Below are 14,632 nucleotides of genomic sequence, written 5' to 3'. Positions count from 1 at the left end.
ATAATTATAATATATAGTGGAACTGTATGTAACTTTGTTCTGCATTTTCTCCTGTAAATGTGTTATCATAGTTTCATAATTTAAAAAATAAAAGAAAGAAGAAATAAATGAACATGGTAAGCTAAGATGTGCAGTTCCCCAACTAATAAAATACTTAGACTCAGAAACCCAGATGTTATCTTTCTGTTGTTGATAGTGCTTTCCGCCACTAAATTGTAGGCTGATTTGCCTGGTTATCCATACATTTCTTTTCCTGAATTGAATTTGTGTGACACCAGGTTTTATTACCATCTCCAAACATAATTTTTGTGACTCTCCAAACTGCTATTTCTTTTTAAAAAATCTTTGTTGGAGTATAGTTCATTTACAATGTTGTGTCAGGTTCAGGTGAATAGCAAAGTAATTCACTTATACATGTACATATATTCATACTTTCTCAGATAGGTTATCACAGAAGATTAAGTAGAGTTCCCTGGGCTATACAGTAGGTCCTTGTTGGTCATCCATCTTATACCTAGTAGTGTGTGCATTTTAATCCCAAATTCCTGATTTATGCTTTCTCCCCATGTTTCCCCTGTGGTAACCATAAATTTGTTTCCATATCTATATGTCTGTTTCTGTTGTGTAAGTAAGTTCATTTGTATCATTTTTTTAAATTCGATTTCACATAGGAGTGATATGATATGATATTTGTTTTACTTTATCTGACTTACTTCAGTTAATATGATAAGCTCTAGGTCTATCCATGTCATTGCAAATAGCATTTTCATTCTTTTTTATGGCTGAGTAATATCCCATTGTGTATACACACACACACCCCATATCTTCTTTATCCATTCATCTGTTGATGGGCACTTCTTGGGTTGCTTCTTTGTCTTGGCTATCGTAGATAGTGCTGCTGTGAACTTTGGGGTGCAAGTGCCTTCTGGAATTAGAGTTTTCTCTGGATATATGCCCAGGAGTGGAATCACTGGATCATATGGTAACTCTATTTTAGTTTTCTAAAGAACTCTTATACTGTTTTTATAAAACAGTATATATATAGTGGCTGCACCAGTTTACATTCCCACCAACAGTGTAGGAGCATTTTGTTTTCTCCATAATTTTTTCAGCATTTATTATTTGTAGACTTTTTAATGATGGCCATTTTGACTGGGGTGAGGTGGTACCTTATTGTAATTTTAAGTTGCATTTCTCTTATAATTAGTGATGTTGAGCATCTTTTCATGTGCCTTTTGGCCTTCTTTGGAGAAATGTTTATTTAGGTCTTCTGCCTATTTTTTGATTGTGTTGTTTGTTTTTCTGACATTGATTGTCCTCCCAGTCTGTAGGTTGCCTTTTCATTTTGTTTATGATTTCCTTTGCTGTGTTAGCTAGGTCCCATTTATTTATTTTTGTTTCAATTGCTCTAGGAGTCAGAGCCAAAAAGTATTTCTGCAATTCATGTCAAATAGTGGATTGCTTATGTTTTGCTCTAGGAGTTTTATAGTATCTTTTGTAGTATCTATAGTTTTATACTACCTTTTGTGCAAAAGCTTGTATATTTGATAAGGTCTCATTTGTTTATTTTTGCTTTTTATTTCTATTGCCTTGGGAGATCAATCTAAGAAAATATTGCTACAATTTATGTCAGAATGTTTTGCTTATGTTCTCTTCTAGGAGTTTTATGGTATCAGATCTTACATTTCAGTCTTTAAGCCATTTTGAGTTTATTTTTGTCTATGGTGTGAGGGAGTGTTCTAACTTCAGTGATCTACATGAGGCTGTCCAGCTTTTCCAGCAACACTTAGTGAAGAGACTGTGGTTTGTACATTCTTGCCTCCTTTGTTGACCATTGATTGATCTCAGGTGTGTGGGTTTATTTCCAAGCTCTTTGTTTTGTTCCATTGATCTGTGTGTTTGTTTTTGTGCCAGTACCGGAATGTTTTGATTACTGTAGCTTTGTAGTACTTTTGTTGTTCCATATAAATTTTAGGATTATTTGTTCTAATTCTGTGAAAAATGTCATGGGAAATTTGATAGGGATTTCATTGAATCTGTCGATGGCTTTGGGTGGTATGGCTATTTATTTTAATTGACAGTTTTAGGCCTTTTATGTTAAGTATTTTATTTGAATAATCTATTCAAATATTTTATGAATATTTAAGTTAATTCATACTTGTTATTTTGTGTTTTCTATTTTTTGCTTGCAACATGTTTTTGAACAAACATTTACATGAAAGGCCAACTGCATCTACATGTTGTTTTTGCTTAAGAATTCTTATATAGATATTTTAAGAAAAAAGTTGTATTGAGCTATAAATGGCATATAATAGACTGAACATTTAAATTTTATAAATTATGATATATATGTACACCCATGGAACCATTACCACATTCAAGAAAATATTTGTCACACCAAAAAATACCTTATGACATTTGTAGTAAAGCCCTCTCTTCTACCTCTCTCTTTGGATACAGAGATTTTCCTGGACTGCACTTCTGAAGTCTTGCTAGTGGTTCCCAAATGCTAATCTGTGGGCCATTACTGACAGGACTGTATCAGAATTCTCTGAGAGAATTCATTTAAAAGGCCAACAATTTGAGAATACTTCTCTAGAATTTCAGATAAATTTTGCCTGGGGCTCAGGCTTGTGTTTCAAAGGGGCTCTTCAGGATTTTCTTATATGAAGTTGGGTTGAGAAACATTGCTTTAAATGGTAGGTATCCCATTTAGGTTTGAAGGAGTTTTGGGTTTCAACACAATAGCAACAGCTAGTTATAATATTGAGCATATTATCATACCAGATCTTTTAAGTGTCTCTGTGTGGAGCATATATGTCACTTTTTCTGAGGGTTACTTTAAGTTTTGAGTTAAATACAGTTATCACTCTTATATGGGGAAACTGAGTCTTGCTCAAAATCACATGACTAGAAACCTAAGCCTATGCATACAAGCACACAATGTAAAAACTGTACTAAGAGGCAGGTGCTGGTTCCAGCCCTATCTCTTGCAGGGTAACCCTGGATCAGACATTCAAATATGCAGGAGATTCTTTTTTTTTTTTTCTTTCCATTTGTAAAATGAGAGGGTTAGATTAGGTAATTTTCTAGCTCTTTTTAGCTCAAAAATTATGCTTTTTTATGAAAATGCAATTATCTTTAAAGATGCATAACAATGAACTAATCTCTAACATATGAAACATTTATACACAATTTGCAGCAATATTAATGGACACATAAAAACGCATAGAATTTGGCAGCTTTTCACACTAAGCTTCCATTTTATCAACACTTAATATGTACATCTTCTGCTTTAAATTTTGAACTGTGGTTCTTTCTTCTGCTGCTGTGTAGGTATCTAGCCATTGGGTTTATCTACAGCTCTGCTTTTCCTGGTATAAAAGTACCTTTTGGCTTTTCTTTTGCCATTTTAAAGTGTCCTAATGAAGAGCCCTTCCCCAGATTATTGTCATTTTAAAACATTTGAATCTCAGGAGAGGTCCTATTTAGTTTTGTCCTTTAGTGCAGTCACTCTATTCTGTGGGTTAGAAATAGAATGGAATGATTATGTACTTTTGCATTATAATTCCTAGCATGGCTATTACATTTTAATCAGCAGAATCTTTTTTTTTTTTTTCTAATACCTGACCTTCTGATTCTGCCAAGCTTTCTATCCATGGACAATAGGACTTGACAAAATAAAAGTACTTACTAACACTTTTTAAATTAAACTCTGCTGTTTCTATTGAAATTTGGTGCTAAATTTTAAAGGTGGCTGTCCTTTTCCTGTGATTTAGATTTTAAAGCATTTTGTGGCGGATTCATTTTGATATTTGGCAAAACTAATACAATTATGTAAAGTTTAAAAATAAAATAAAATTAAAAAAAATGAAAAAAAAATTATAGCATTTATTCAAGAAAACATAGTAGATTATAGGCTTTACTCACCTAATTTCATGTTAAGTCTTGTAATATTAAATAGAACATATTATAATGTAGTGTAGGTGAACATTCTGAAATCATATATGCACTTATAGCTTATATATATTCTGTATATATACATTAAAATTATATATAGTTTACCATTAATATTTACTACTAATGATTTTTATTTTCTGATGAACTCATTGCACAAATTGTTCTGGTATGTTTTCATGACAAAAGAAATATTTATTGCTGCTTTCTTTTCTCTGTTCCAGGAGACATGCCTTCTCTCCATTTCCAGGCTCTGTGAAATATGTTGCAAGGCCTATCTGTCTGCAACAGGACACTCTGAGCATTGCTTGCCATTCAGTGCCCATGAAAAGAAGGTACAAAGACTGAGGAGAGTCAAGGTAACATTTGAAATTTTATTATGGCCTTTAATTTTCTTAAAAATCAAGCAAACCTCAGTGTGCTGCTGCTGCTGCTGCTGTTGCTAAGTCGCATCAGTTGTGTCCGACTCTGTGCAACCCCATAGACGGAAGCCCACCAGGCTCCTCTGTCCCTGGGATTCTCCAGGCAAGAACACTGGAGTGGGTTGCCATTTCCTTCTCCAATGCATGAAAGTGAAAAGTGAAAGTGAAGTCGCTCAGTCGTGTGCAACTCTTAGCGGCTGTATGTACATTAAATCTTACTTGGTCAAATAATAAAATTCTAATTTCTTTGGTGATAGAAGTCTACCAATCATTCGTCTAAAATACTGCTCTACATCATTATGGGCTTTGGAGCTATATTTGAAATTATCGGTAATTCAAAGGAGCATTGGGACCACTCAAGTTTACATAGACATATCACCAGAGAAGTTTCATGAAAATGAATTTCTCCTCCAACCCAGGAGGAGGAACCTTTCCATCTGTACCATTTGCAAACATTATCTAATATAATGTGATTTCCAGATCAATTTTATAGTGGACTGGAAGAGACAAAAATAAGATTGGAAAGAACATCTAATTTAAATTTCAGTGTTAGAGACTAGAAAATCCTTTGGAAAATCCATTGCAGTTTTGGGTTAAAAAATTGTGATCATTGGAAATGTAGCAATATAGTAGAACATAAATTTGTAAATACCTTTAAAGAGCACAAATGCAATGGTGTTGCTTTTTAGAAATCACCTAGTATTTTGTAGGGAAGACCTTATGGAAGCAATGGCACTTGGAGTAGACCTCAAATAGTATTGATGGTGACTCTTGATGATTACCTAGCCCCAGTTTTCTGCCAACGGTTCATAGTCCTTACCTAAATTTGTTTTTCAAATCCTGTGAAGTAGTTTCTCGTATCACCTCAGTTTAATAAGTGAAGAAAACAGACATTAAAAAGATACATCATATACCTAATTGATTATGGAGCTAGTATTTACACTGAGGCATGTTTGGCTTTACCTCTGTGTTTAAATTCACTATGTTATCTAAGGTTGTAAGAAAAGAGTATTAGAGATGGTGGGAGCAACGTGAGCAAAGACGCAGAGACTGGAAAGCCCAGGAAACAGTCAACAGACAGCAGGTGATTTTGTTGGAACTACTGATGTGTGTGGAATGAGAAACTTGGGAACACCATTTGGGGCCAGATGGTGAAAAGCCCTAAGCTCAAGGATGTTGACTTTTGTGTTGGGTAATAGGAAGACTTACTGGTGATTAGGGCTGAAGAAGACCTGGGAAAAGTATATAGATTCTGGAGAGTGAGAGAATAGTTGCAAGGTTGGACTCTAATCCCAGAAAGCTCCAATGAGGATCTGAGCTGTCGAGGTGAGTAGAAGAGACCAGAAGATGGGAAGAAGTGCCTAGGGTCAACGATGAGGCCATGTGAACCAGCGAGTGGACACAGCTTCCTCAGGAACAGAAGCCTGTTGAGGATAGAATATCGTGATTTTGGACACACTGGGATGCCCATGTGAACATTTCCAGGAGGCACTGGAAGATTTTGCTTGTAGACCTATGTGTTTAGAAGCAACAGGATGCTGTACCAAGTTTTATGAGTAAATTAAGATGGGGCAGAAATAAATTTTTTTTTGAGGAAAGACGCTGTTCTAGGTATTTTACTATAATAATCTTAAGACATTAGTGATATTAACTCCATTTGATTGGTAAAGCAGTGGCTTACATGACATTATGATCTTTCTGAAGTCAAAGTAGTAGAACCAAGATTCAAACTTAAGTCTGCTTCACTGAGGAGCTTGTAATCATTATTTATTTATTTAATTTGTATGCATGTTATTCACTCAGTCGTGTCTGACTCTTTGTGACCCCATGGACTGTAGACCGCCAGGCTCCTCTGCCCATGGGATTCTCCACCAGGAATACTGGAGTGGGTTGCCATGCCCCACTCTAGGGGATCTTCTGGGATCCCACCTAGAGTGGGATCGAACCAGGGATCGAACCTGGGTCTCCTGCATTGCATGCAGATTCTTTACTCTCTGAGCCACCAGGGGAGCCCAGTTTTTTTTGTACAAAGCATTGTTCAATTGCCAAGAAAAATTATTATGTGAAAAATCAGCCATCCAATATGATGATATTTATATATTTTTTAAAAGAAAAGCCATTAAATAAGGCTGCATATTTTCTATGACTGTGTGTAAAAGATCTGAAAAATGTACACAGTCAATGGGTAGCAGTGGTTACATCTGAGGTCTGAGGAGGAAATTAAGATAGGCAGAGAGTTTAAAGAAAAACTATATCTAATGTTTTATTTATTTATATGGAGAATACATTCACATATTATTTGTATAATTAAAATTTAATATTAAAATGAATATTTCTGCTCAAAAATGGCTTCCCATTCAGACATGATTGTGTTATAATGGGGTCTGAATTAAGTAAATGAGGTAATAGGATGAGTTTATAGAAATTATTTAGAACAACATTTGGGTGAAGTGATTGACATAGTTCTTTCCCATGACTGGTTGCTGGTCTCTTCTGAAGTCAGGCAGGTTTCCATTAACAACTTCATGAGCCAGTTGGGCAGTCCTCACCTTTCTGAGGAATGTGTCAAATTATAGGTAGTAGCCGGAGGACGAAGTTCCCAAGCAGAAGTTTGAATATAATCTGTTCGTTCTTATAGTTCAGGGCAACTGAATTCTTTCGTAAGTGGGTTCAGGCATGAATTTGGGGCTCTCTTCTGTTGAGTGTCCTCCCTGGGGAACCTTTAACCACCTTCAGCCCTATTCATCTCCACTGTGATCACAGCTCCAGTCATAATTAGGTTCTGCCAGGTATTCTTGGGCTTCCCTGGTAGCTCAGCTGGTTAAGAATCTGCCTGCAATGCAGGAGACCTGGGTTCGATTGCTGACTTGGGAAGATTGGCTGGAGGAGGGCATGGCAACCCACTCCAGTATTCTTGCCTGGAGAATCCCCCTGGACCAAGGAGCCTAGCGGGCTGCAGTCCATGCGGTTGCAGAGAATAAGACATGACTGAGCAACTAAGCACAGCATAGATCCTTTGGGTTTTCAAAGGTACTGTTTTCTTTACAGTGTTTTCTTTTAGCTACTTAATGTTTCTCATCCTTCAAGTCTCTGCTTCAGTTCCACATCCTCCAAAAAGTCATCTGTATCTGACCTTCCAAACCAGATTGAATGTTCGCTCATGTATCCCCAGGATCCTCTACTTCCCACGCCGTTTTACCCTCCTGCCACTCATCCAAGGTAATTCTCCACCCTGGCTGGACATCAAAATCATAATGCAGCTTTAAAAATATAAATGTCTGGGTTCCACTGCAGGTTTATTGCATCTGAATCTTTAGTATTGTGTCTGGATATTTACTTTTGTATATAGTGCTTATTGTATAATTGCAACTAATATTTCTTGATATTGATAAGTTCATTAAGAAGAGAGGCTCTGGTTACTGGTAACTGTTTTACTAATATTGAAGACCTTCATCAGTAGCTGTGGCCTTACTGATATCACCAGGATAATGTCATAAAGACAGAGGTCAATTTGTCTTGCTTAATTTAAAGAAAAAATTTTTGACATCATAAATCATGTTTTCTGGGTCCCAGAAGTAGACAATTGGGCATCTCAAATGAAGACTAAATAAGTAAGTAAATATTCAATGGCTTATGCAAAACAGTCTTTCATTTCATTATCTTTCAGTATCTGGTAGTAGCAGTGGGATGGAGCATTACCTGGACAGGATGTGAAGTACTCAGTTTTGTTTTCTGGAGTCTTATTCTTGATCTCATTGGCTCTAACTGTGCAGCATCTGCCAATCGATATTTGACTAGGTACTCTTAGAGTCAGGGACTCATGATACCTTGGTGCCCAGGATACTGCTCAAAATCTTATGTGTTCTTCCAGCCCTCAACAAGGAGAAGCAGAAAAGTATAGTGTTTAAGAGCCCTGATTCTGGAGCCTGATTCTGGGTTTGGAGGCCAGTTTTGCCATTTTAACAAGCTGTATGCTTCTCTATGCGTGTGCTCTCATCTTTAAAATGTGGAAAAACATAATATGGAATCTACTTTGTAAAGTGTTAGTAGAATTAAGTGAGTTAATACACAAGAAGAATTTTAGAAGTTTATCTAGGTAGGTAGGTAGGTTTAGTCACTCAGTCGTGTCCAACACTTGTGACCCAGTGGACTGTAGCCCACCAAGGTCCTCTGTTCATGGGATTCTCCAGGCAAGAATACTGGAGTCGGTTGCCATTTCCTTTTCTAGGGGATCTTCCTGACTCAGGGATCAAACCCATGTCTTCTGCATTGTAGGCGGACTCTTCACCAATTGAGCCACCAGGGAAGCCCAGAAAATTATCTATTACATTGCAAATGCTTAAAAACATTGACTATTTTGCTCTTAAAGATTAGGCATTGACCCTGGTTACACAAATGTTACAGAATAGTATGGGGAAGATAAAGAATAAACTAACCACAGATAACATGAAATCACTGATGATAAAATGGAGTATAAAACGTCGTTACATGATGACTGAAGATTTTTAAAAATGCAATTTGCTGAAGAGGATATCAACAAGAACAGATTTACCATTTTTACTAGCCCCTTAAAAGGTCCTGGAAAGGTCTTAATATTTTTTTTATTAAAGCATTTACCTTAAATTATATAAACTTTAGGATTTGTAAAATCTGAATCTTCGAAATCAAAATGAAAAGCACTGTCCAGGAGGACAAAATAGAAGAATTTAGGCCAAACTCGTGAGGTAGATATATAAAGTATTCATTGACTGCTGACTTTTGCCTTGTGAGCTGGGCCTCAGATTAACATACCACAATTCCATTTTCACATGCCTTTGTTTGAAGCTCTCCTAACAACTTCCTAAAGGAATCAGTTTGCCCATGTATGGACAAGTTGATTTTTATTTTCCCCCTTAATTGCCTTAGTCTTAAAATTTAGGGAAGAATTAATTAACTATCCTGATGAGGGAAGAAAAGTTAATAGCAATTTTAATGATGGTAACCTTAGCAGGATTTGTAATAACCCTGAAAGGATGGTGAAGTCACTTCTTTCTCCACTTGACTCACTCACCTTCTGCAAATGGCTCTAAGTGCTGATTACAAAAGTGATTAATTACCTCCTGGAAGGCTTGTCTCCAGCCCATCTTCTTATCCCCAAACCAACTACAGCCTGAAGAATATAGTGAGAATTTTAAATATAAAGAAGATAAAATGGCCTTTTCTACAACATAAAGTGCTTTTAAGAAAGAATTTGATGATGAACATCTGGATAGAGCTCTTACACCAGCAGAGGGAAAGGCAAATAAGTTATATTAATATTAGACTGGCCTTAAAAATGTCATCTAAAATGACAGAGAATGTGGTAGCCATGCCATGAATGAGATACTTGTATTACTACAAGGCAGTGGATTTTTGCCTGGAGCCACTCTCCAGTGCAGGAAGAATGAGCCAGATAGAACCTAGTGGTATCATTTAGCTTAGTACTCAGAGTTCAGGGTTTGAGGCTCACGAGGAAATTGAAATTTGTGGTATAAAAGGGAAACTGTGGAGAAGAGAGCCATATGGGGAAGAAAGGTCATAAATCTGTATAGGGACACACTTGACTGTTTGGCCAAATACTAATCTGTGCACAGATAGAGTGAGATTTCTTATGTCCCAGCAAAGAACAACTACTGGAGAAAGAACAGCTACTGGAGAGTTATGAACTGACTTAAGTTATTCAGTGCTGAAATTCAGGTTCTATCCAAAGTAGAAAGACCTTGTTGAACACTCTCAGCATTCAGTAGAGAACCTGGAAAAGCCATGCTCTGGAAGGAGGACTAGCTTAGACCTAGAACAAATGTTACTCTAGAACCACTTTGATATATCACAAAAGTAAGACTTAAAAGGATCAAGGAGGCTACAAGTTAATGCACTGCCTTATGGAATAAAACCCAACATTCTACCAAATGTACAAAAAAATATAGCATCCATTATTCCATAATACAACCAAAATATATGAGAGACGTGAAGAAGCAGAAACATGTTCCATAATCAGAGGAATAATCATCTATTAGAAATCTGTCTCCCAGTTATAAATATGAAAGAATTATCAGGTAAGAACTTTAAAACAGTTAATATGAATATGTTCAAGGATATAAAAGAAAAAATATATACACCTATAATTAGAAAAAAATGATTGCAATAGAGAAATAGAAGATATCAAAAGGATCTTGATGGGACATATAGATGAAAAGCTTAATATCTGAAATTAAAAAAGTTTTGATAGCCTGTTAACAATAGGCTATTCACTCCAGAACAAGATGTTAGTAAACTAGTAGAAAGGGGAAAAATACTGTGCAAACTGAAACCAAAAGAAGAAAAGCTGAAGATAAATGAACAGAGCTTTAGTGACTTGTCAGACTATACCTGACATATAAATGGTCCTATGTATGTGTAGTAATTTGGAGTCCAAATAAGTGGGAAGGAGAGATTTGGGGCAGAAAAAAAAAAACAACTTTGAAAATATCAGGGTTGAAAAAATTCCAAATTTGGTTAAAAAAATAGTACTTATTTATGAATAGCACATAGAAGAAGAGGGATGAACTCAAAACCATATCCAAGCACACTATAATCAAATGGCTGAAAATAAATGGATAAAGAGAAAATATTAAAAGCAGCCAGACAAAAATGGCACGTTGCCTACAAGGAAATGGCAAGAATGATTCGATCTACTTATCAGAAAAAATGCAAGCTAGAAGACAATAAAATGACAGCCTGAAGTTCTGAAAGAAAAACATTACAACCTGGAATCCTATATAGAGTGAAAATATTCTTCAACTATGAAGGCTAATGAAAGCTAATAAAAGCCATTTTCAGAAAAACAAAAGTTAAAAGAATTTTCCCCAGCAGATCTGCACTACATGGAATGTTGAAGGAAGTTCTTCAGGTTGAAGGTCAGTTCAGTCCAGTCACTCAGTCGTGTCCGACTCTTTGCGACCCCATGAACGGTAGCACGCCAGGCCTCCCTGTCCATCACCAACTCCTGGAGTTTATCCAAAGTCATGTCCATTGAGTCGGTGATGCCATCCAGCCATCTCATCCTCTGTTGTCCCCTTCTCCTCCTGCCCTCAATCTTTCCCAGCATCAGGGTCATTTCCAATGAGTCAGCTCTTTGCATCAGGTGGCCAAAGTATTGGAGTTTCAGCTTCAACATCAGTCCTTCCAATGAACTCTTAGGACTGATCTCCTTTAGGATGGACTGGTTGAATCTGCTTGCAGTCCAAGGGACCTCTGCCATGTCGTGAGACTAAGCCCAGGTTGGCTTGCTAGAGGGAATTTATGGATAAAGCTAAGCCATCTGTGCTGAGGCAATGCTAGGGTAGCTAGTCCCTAAACTGACTAACAGGCTGACTACAGATGCATGACTGAACTCACCAAGATGAGCCAAGCATGGCCTAAAATAGTAGAACTATCTAAATGGCTGCTGCTGCTGCTAAGTCGCTTCAGTCGTGTCCGACTCTGTGTGACCCCATAGACGGCGGCCCGCCAGGCTCCCCCATCCCTGGGATTCTCCAGGCAAGAACACTGGAGTGGGTTGCTATTTCCTTCTCCAATGCAGGAAAGTGAAAAGTGAAAGTGAAGTCACTCAGTCGTAGCCGACTCTTCGCGACCCCCTGGACTGCAGCCTACCAGGCTCCTCCGTCCATGGGATTTTCCAGGCAAGAGTACTGGAGTGGGTTACCATTGCCTTCTCCAATATCCCAAAGAAGTAAATAATTATTTTAAATCATTAAGTTTTAAGGTGGTTTATTACTTAGCAGCAGCTAACTGATGTGGATTATCCATCCACATTTCAATAAATTAAAAGAATAATATATCTACCTGTATGTTTACTATTTCTGATGTTATTCATTAGTTTGTGCTATTCAGATTTCTATTTAGTATCATTTTCTTTCTGTCTAAAGGACTTCCTTTAACATTTCTTATGGTGATGATCTACTGATGGTGAATCATTTCAGCTTTTGTATATGCAAAATTTTTTTTCATTTTGCCTTAATTATTGGAAAATACCTGCATTCTTTTTCATTCAGTACTTTAAGGATGTTTCTCCACTGTCTTCTGGCTTGCATTGTTTTTGATAAGAAGTCTTCTGTCATTCTTATCTTTGTTTCTCTTTTATTGTTTTTTGTTTTCCTAATTTCTTTTAAGATTTTCTCTTTAACTGGTTTTGAGCAATTTAATTATGGTAGGCCTTGGTGTGGAGAAGGCAATGGCATCCCATTCCAGTACTCTTGCCTGGAAAATCCCATGGACGGAGGAGCCTGGTAGGCTGCAGTCCATGGGGTCGCTGAGGGTCGGACACGACTGAGTGACTTCACTTTCACTTTTCACTTTCATGCACTGGAGAAGGAAATGGTAACCCACTCCAGTGTTCTTGCCTGGAGAATCCCAGGGATGGGGGAGCCTGGTGGGCTGCCGTCTATGGGGTCACACAGAGTCGGACACGACTGAAACGACTTAGCAGCAGCAGCAGCAGCAGCAGGCCTTGGTATTATTTTCATATTTCTTGTGCTTGAGGTTCACTGAATTTCTTGGTTATGTGAATTTATAATTTTTATTAAATTGTGGTAATCTTTGGCTATTATTTCAATTTTTTTTCTTTTCCTGTTTCTCTTTCCCCTGGATTTCAATTAAATGCATTCTAGTCTGATTTTATGTTTTTATATTTTCTCACAGCTCATCAATACACTGTTCATTAATTTTCAGTATTTTTCCTTCTGTGTTTTATTTTATATTGTTTCAATTGTTATGTCTTCAAGAGGACTAATCATTCTTCTACACTTTCTTAATCTATTAATTCTATCCATTGAGTTTGTTATTTGAGATATTGAATTTTTCATCTCTAAATGATTAATTTTTTATATGCTGTATCTTACCATGCTTATTTTACTCAATCTTCTAGAACATTTGAAAGTGAAAGTGAAGTCGGTCTAGAACATTTGAGGTAATAGTTGCTTTGTTGTCATTGTCTGCTAATTCAATCCTCTGTCATTTCTAGGTCTGTCTATATTGATTGATTTTTTTTTCATTATGATTTAATATTTTCCTGCTTTGTTGCATATCTTGTAATTTTTTAATGGATACCAGGCATTGCAAATTTTGCTTTATAAGGTGAAGAAGTTTAATGTTTTCTTAAATATTTTGGGAACTTTTTTATGGAATGCAGAAATTAAGTCACTGGGAAACAGTTTGATCCATTTGAACTGTTAGGCAGTTTCTCCTTGGCTAATTGGGTTTCCCTGGTAGCTCAGTGGTAAAGAATCTGTCTGCCAATGCAGGAGACATGGCTTTGATCCCTAGGTCAGGAAGATCCCCTGGAGAAGGAAATGGCAACCCACTCCAGTATTCTTGCCTAGTAAATCGCATGGACAGAGGAGCCTGGTGGGCTACAGTCCATGGGACTGCAATGAGTTGGACATGACTTAGTGACTAAGCAACAAGAACCATGGCTAATTTGGGCCTATCTTGAAGTAATACTCTTCTGAACACTCTACTTGATGCTCCATGTCTTAGGAAGTGAGAATACAAACTATTCTTATCCCTGTGTGAGCTCCAAAAACTATTACATCTGATCCTTCTGATGACTCTTTCCCATGCCTTGCATAGATTCTCACATGCTTTTTCTAGTCATTTCTCAGAAGAAAACTCATTAGGTACTCTTTGCAGATCTCTGGAGTTTTCTTTGCGCAGCTTTATTTTTTTTTTTTTTCTGACTTTTGTCTTTTCAATTATAGCTACCAAAATATATATATATATATATATATATATATATATATATATATATTCTAACTACCATATACCTCTTGAATTCTGAACTGTCTTTTAAACTCAGGAGGTTTGCCAGACTTTGTTAATACCATTCAATCAACTGAGGCAATTATTGATGCTTTACATGAAATGTTTGTATGTTGAAACTGTAGTGCTTAATGTGGCAGTATTTGGAGATGGACTCTTTGCAAGGTATTTAGGTTTAGATGAAGTCAGGAGAGTAGAGCTCCCTTGATGGTTTTAGTGACTTATTGAGAAGAGGAAGAGACAGAGCTCTCTCTCCCTCTGTCTGCCATGTGGGAGCGTAGCATGAAAGTGACTGTCTGCAAGCCAGGAAAGAGGGCTCTTATCAGAATTCAACCATGCTGGCACCCTGATCTGAGACTTCCAACCTCCAGAACTGTGAGAAATACATTTCTGTCCCTTAAATCACTCAATCTGTGGTATTTTGTTATAGCAGCTCA

At 36.9% G+C, this 14,632-nt stretch overlaps 1 long non-coding RNA gene across 1 annotated transcript in view; it reads left to right on the top strand.

Moving 5' to 3' along the window:
* Window positions 1-14,632, top strand: part of LOC129629336 (uncharacterized) — a 604,584-nt gene that overhangs the window by 163,041 nt on the left and 426,911 nt on the right. Inside the window, exon 7 of the long non-coding RNA XR_008703175.1 lies at window positions 4,182-4,316. This is a non-coding gene — a long non-coding RNA (uncharacterized LOC129629336). The remainder of the gene's footprint in view (window positions 1-4,181; window positions 4,317-14,632) is intronic.

The sequence above is a fragment of the Bubalus kerabau genome, chromosome 15, assembly GCF_029407905.1.
Source record: "Bubalus kerabau isolate K-KA32 ecotype Philippines breed swamp buffalo chromosome 15, PCC_UOA_SB_1v2, whole genome shotgun sequence".
Lineage (NCBI taxonomy): Eukaryota > Metazoa > Chordata > Mammalia > Artiodactyla > Bovidae > Bubalus > Bubalus kerabau.
This window is presented reverse-complemented; position numbering and strand designations above follow the sequence as displayed.